General features: G+C 37.7%; 1 protein-coding gene across 30 annotated transcripts in view; it reads left to right on the plus strand.

Annotated features, from left to right (window-relative positions):
* The window catches only part of CALD1 (caldesmon 1), a 236,492-nt gene that overhangs the window by 94,287 nt on the left and 136,523 nt on the right, over positions 1 to 5,682 (plus strand). The gene's annotated exons all lie outside the window — the stretch shown is intronic.

The following is a 5,682-nucleotide window of genomic DNA, read 5'->3' on the forward strand; positions in this document are numbered from 1 at the left end:
ATCAGCCCACAAATGGCTGATCTGATTGATGATAGAAGCATAATTGCCCTGTGACCAACCCACTTCATCCCTACCAAACATTCCAGACATTTCAGTGCAGGAATAAGGTCTATGGGAAAAAGTCAAAAGGAGACTAATCAGAGGAATTCCACTGGCCCTTCCCAGGGCCCTGTGCACAAAATGGTCCCCTGTGCATTGTTATTTTGCTGTGTTTGCCGATGTCCACAACCTCCTAGACATTAGCAGATGGATATCTGGGTGATGATGAACAGACAGAGTGAGTGTGATATTTTACCAGTTTTCTAGTGCAAAGGCCTCTGTATCTAATCTATGGGCTTGCAGCCTTCACTAGTTACTCTTTCAGTTGAATGTGCAAAGAGATAAAGTACTGCCTGCCTTTCTTTAAAATGCTGAGGAATGACATCTAGTGAATTTTTTCGAGGCTACAGATACTGATGGTTTTGCTTTTGGTTGCAACGGTAGACAAGGTGATTCTAGATCCTGACCTGAGCCCTGTGTCCTGCTGCTGCCCAGATTCTCTTTGTCAGCGTTTCATGCTTGCCACTGACTGAGCTCAAGGCTCTGGATTAGGTCTTACCACACAGCTCTGTGGCAGAGAGGAGAGGTGGGCAATGCCAGTTGGTTAGAACGTGGGAAAGAGGAACAGGATATTTCCACTTAGGGTGTTATTTTGCTTTGTTTTTTGCTTACCTTAAGCAATTGGCCATAAAGGAAATATATGGCCCTGTCCTTAGGTAGTTAAATTTCAATCAGTAGTTAAAACTAACATTAGAAAAAGTTTTAAGCATACTTTAAATAAACAAGAACATATTAGAAATAGGAACATGAAATGTATTTATTACATCAATAAAGTGTGCCTAAATTTTTCAGAGTTGACTTAACTGCATAATAGATAATCTGATCACTTTGATGACGTGCAGCCTGAACTAGAAAGTATTGACTTCAGACACTCCTTCTTTGTGAATATCAAAAATTTCTAAGTACAACCTTTATTGATGAGATTGTCAAAAATTGAGTCTAATAGAATTAAAGAGGTTCAATTTTGTCAAACTGGAAATTATTAAATTTATCCTATATGCCGGAGGCTGTGCTAAATTCTACAGATAACAGATAAATGAGGCTGGGCGAGGTGGCTCACACCTGTAATCCCAGAAATTTGGGAGTCCGAGTCGGGCGGATCACCTGAGTTAGGAGTTCGAGACCAGCCTGGCCAACATGGTGAAACCCCGTCTCTACTAAAAATACAAAAATTAGCTAGGTGTGGTGGTGGGCGCCTGTAATCCCAGCTACTCAGGAAGGTGAAGCAGGAGAATCACTTGAACCTGGGAGGCAGAGGTTGAATCGGTGAGCTGAGATCATGCCACTGCACTCCGGCCTGGTGACAGAGTGAGACTTCATCTCAAAAAAATAGAAGATAAATGATATGACTCTTACCCTTGCACAGGTGTCCATACTGTTTCCTCAGCTTTGCCTCCTCAACCATGAGGGTTCTAATCTTCATAGTTGCTTCTCTTCAATAAGTTCTATTTATTTAGGAAGCCACACACAGGCACATAGGCAGAAGAAGAGAACTGGAAGACTGCATCCATTGGAAAATTTAATATACATAAAAATTTAGTGCACCATTTCTTATCACTTGCTGAAACCTAGGTGACTTCACATCACGCCTCACAAACAACAGTCAGTGCTTGTTGATAATGATGACAGTGGTAGTTGCAGTGGTGATGATTACGATGATGAAGACAAGAGAAACAACTGCCACTGCCTTTCCACAAACTTTGGACTTTTTATTATCTACACTAGGTCTTTCGTGATGACTGGTAGTTATACCCAGTTTAAACTTCAGGTACACCATGACTCTGTGAAGAGAAAGATAGATTTTTCTCAGTGTCTCTTATGCCTGTAGCCACGGGAAACTTATCAAACACTGACGTCAGCTACTTTCCCATGAGAAGTTCAGAAATTTCATAAGACCACAAATGACTTTCTCTTTCCTATTTGCTTCAGACAAGTACAGAACTCTTCATGAAGCTTAAAAAATAAACATCTGACCTTCATGGATACATTCTCAATGCTTCTCCAATCAGAAATCATCTTGCCTGTAAAAATCCACCCTCATTCTTCTATTAACAATGGAAAGATCTCGGAGGATGCAAATAGCATCACAGATTACTCTTCATTAAATGATTGTCCAAGAGAAAGGAGAAAAGGCACCTGTGATTAGGCACCATTTTAAGATATCAAAGCCCATCTTTTGCACTATTATAGAACAGGATAAGATCTGGTGTTTTTTTTTTTTTTTTTCCATAGTTTTACAAAATTGGCTCCTCTGAGAACATACATCTAAGCTATATCCTTTGCACTCCATAAAATTTTAAGAAGAACTCGGCAAAATTTCCCTGGGTAGCTTCCTAGTCTTGGGACCTGATGGTATAGAAATAAGCTAAGAATTGAGTCATTCTACTTTCTAGATGCAGGATAACAAAGAAGAAGGCAGAGAAAGGAACTGATAATATTCATGAAGGGTCAACAATACGCTAGGTTCAATACTAGGCACTTTATATGTTATCTCAATCATCACTCAACAACAGACTTTTTTCTTTCGTTCTTTTCTTTTTTCTAAGACTGAGTCTCGCTCTGTCTCCCAAGCTGGAGTGCAATGGTGCAATCTTGGCTCACTGCAACCTCTGTCTCCCGGGTTCACACGATTCTCCTGCCTCAGCCTCCCGAGTAGATGGGATTACAGGAGCACACCACCACACCGGCTAATTTTTTTTTTTTTTTTTTTTTTTGTATTTTTAGTAGAGACAGGGTTTCACTGTGTTGGCCAGACTGGTCTCAAACTCCTGACCTTGTGATCTGCCCGCCTTGGCCTCCCAAAGTGCTAGGATTATAGGCGTGAGCCAGTGCACCCGGCCAATAACAGACTTTTATGAAGCATATGATATATGCCAGAGAACATGCTAAATGCTTGGTATGGAGTGATTGATAAGACCATGCCCTTACCATTGGGAAGCCCATACTCATGCAATGCTACCATAGAGGCATTAACCAAGTACAATGGAAGAAGGAAAAAATCCTTCAAGGTAGTTATTACTATCCTCATTTTAAAATTGAAGTAGCTGATACCTGTTAGGTATCTTTTTTAAAGAGTTTCTCTTAGGTTATTAAGTGTAGAGTTCTATGTGACCCTATAGTCAGTCTTACAACTCCATGCTGTTTTAATGGGAAAGATCTATTTTCAATCCAACTGAATGATTTAAAGCTTTGTCTGCAATCCAATAAATCTGTTTGCTACAGAATGCCACAAGAATTCTGACTTTCACTGAATAATTGACTTTTTCTTTAATTATAAGAACAATTTCCTTAATTTCCCACTTTAGCCTGTTTGGTAGCTAAATTCCTAACATATTATCATATTAATACATCTCGTCCCTCTTATCTACTCATTTATACAAATATCTGTATACATTTCCATATGCATAAGTCCTTAATAACACAGAAAACATATCCCGTAAAAATCAAGAGAGTCTCATACAGACATAAACCTATACACTAAAATACAAGCATACTGTAAATGAATTTGTTCAAGATACATAGGCAAAATCTGAAATGGAAACATACAATTTTAAGAAATAAAGAGGCAACATTGTTCAAGGGCTTGATGCACAAAAGAGCTACAAGAAATAATTTGGGGAAGGTGGGTGGTTAAAAGTGAGGAGGAGAAACAGTGGATACTAAGCAAGGGGTTGGATGGATGGTGAAATTTCATGGCATTCTTAAGATGATAAGTAGTCCCTGTATTTGGATTGCCTTGGTATGGGCCACTTGCAAAAACATTCAATATTTCCCTTCTAAGATATGGTAAGCCAAAAAATATATATGGAAAGTTCACTAAGTCATTGGTAAATAATCCAGTGTTGACTTTTAATTTAGAAATAACTGACCAAATTGATCCCAGCCTTCCCAACTACAATTCTCCCCCTGCAGAGTACCTTGATTTGTATTATCTTATTGTTTTCTCTCATTGTTTGTCTTTCTTTTTACTATTTTATTTTCTTACTGGTACAATATATGACCAGAGATAGTGAACCTTCATGATTTTATATATTTTGAGCTCATAAATTCCCTTGAGTTGTCATCTTTCCAGACTAAAGCTTCATCTTTTTCTATTCACATGTTCTAAAAATAATCTTTTTAATGATGTGTGACATATAGAGAAGTGCACAATTTATAATTGTACAGAATGATGCACTTTCACAGAATGAACGCAACTGAGTAGTCAGCATCCAGATCACAAAACAGAATACTACTTGCACTCAAAAGCCCCCCAAATGTTCCTTCAGAGTCATGCCTTCCCCCACCCAGCCACTACCTCATGATAACCATTATTCTGATTTCTAACATGAAATATTAATTTTGTCTGGGCTTTGGTTTTTATATTAATGAAATCATACAGTAATTTTTTGTTGTGTTGTTTACATTATGATTCTGAGATTGATTGCCTGAGCAACACTTAGATCATTCTAATTGCTATATAGGGTTTCATTGTTTACCTCCCACGATTTATCCATTTTGCTGTTGATAGACATTGAGGTTATTTCCATTTCGTGGCTATTACTAATAGTACTGCTATGAACGTTCAAGTTCATGTCTTCTGGTGAATATATGCATGGATTTTTGTTGTATATATGCCTATGAGTAAGATCTCTGGGTCACGGGTATACAAATATTCAGCTTTAGCACGTGCTGTCAAATCTTTTTCCCAAGTGATTTTGCCAATTTATATTCCCACAGCAGTGCATGAGCATTTCAGTTGCTCACTAACATTTTGATTTATGTCTTTTAAATTTTAGCTATTCTAGTGACATGTAGCTTTAGTTCATCATAAGTTTCAATTTGAATTTTTCTAATGATTAATGAGATTCAGCACTTTTTCATATGCTTGTTGACCTTTTTGTCTTTTTGTTTTTGTTTTTGTTTTGAGACAAGGTCTCTCTCTGTCCCCAGGCTGGAGTGCACTGTCACGATCATGGCATACTGTGGCTTTGACCTCCCTGGCTCAAGAGATCCTCCCACCTCAGCTTCCCAGGTAGCTGAGACTACAGGCATGCACCACCACACCTGGCTAATTTATTTTTTAGTTGTTGGCAATTTTAAATATCTTCTTTTGTGAAATGCCTGTTGAAATCATTACTTATTTCTCTACTAGATCATCCATCTTTTTCTTTTTGATGTGTGGAAATTGTTTATATATTCCAGATACAAGTTCTTTGTCATCCATATTGCTAATATTATTTTCTCAATCTATGGCTTTCATTGTCACTCTTTTTATGGTTTTTAGTTTTAATGCAACACAAGTTTTTTATTTTTATGTCCTGTTTACAAAATATTTGCCTATCCCAAAATCATGGAGATTTTTTTTTTTCTGAAAGTCCAAATGTGTAAGTTTTCACATTTAGATCTACAATCAATCTGAAAGAATTTGAGGGAATGATGCTAAATAGAGGTCAAGTTTTGATTTTCCTTTTTCCATATAGATATTCATTTAGGTGTGGGATGATGTTACTTTCCTACAGATAGGGATTGTCTTACCTTCTGGTTGTTTCAATGGAGTTGGGAAAGTTCTCTTCAGTGAAACGGGGCTGAGCTGACCTACAA

This window comes from Macaca fascicularis, chromosome 3, assembly GCF_037993035.2.
Source record: "Macaca fascicularis isolate 582-1 chromosome 3, T2T-MFA8v1.1".
NCBI classification, from domain to species: domain Eukaryota; kingdom Metazoa; phylum Chordata; class Mammalia; order Primates; family Cercopithecidae; genus Macaca; species Macaca fascicularis.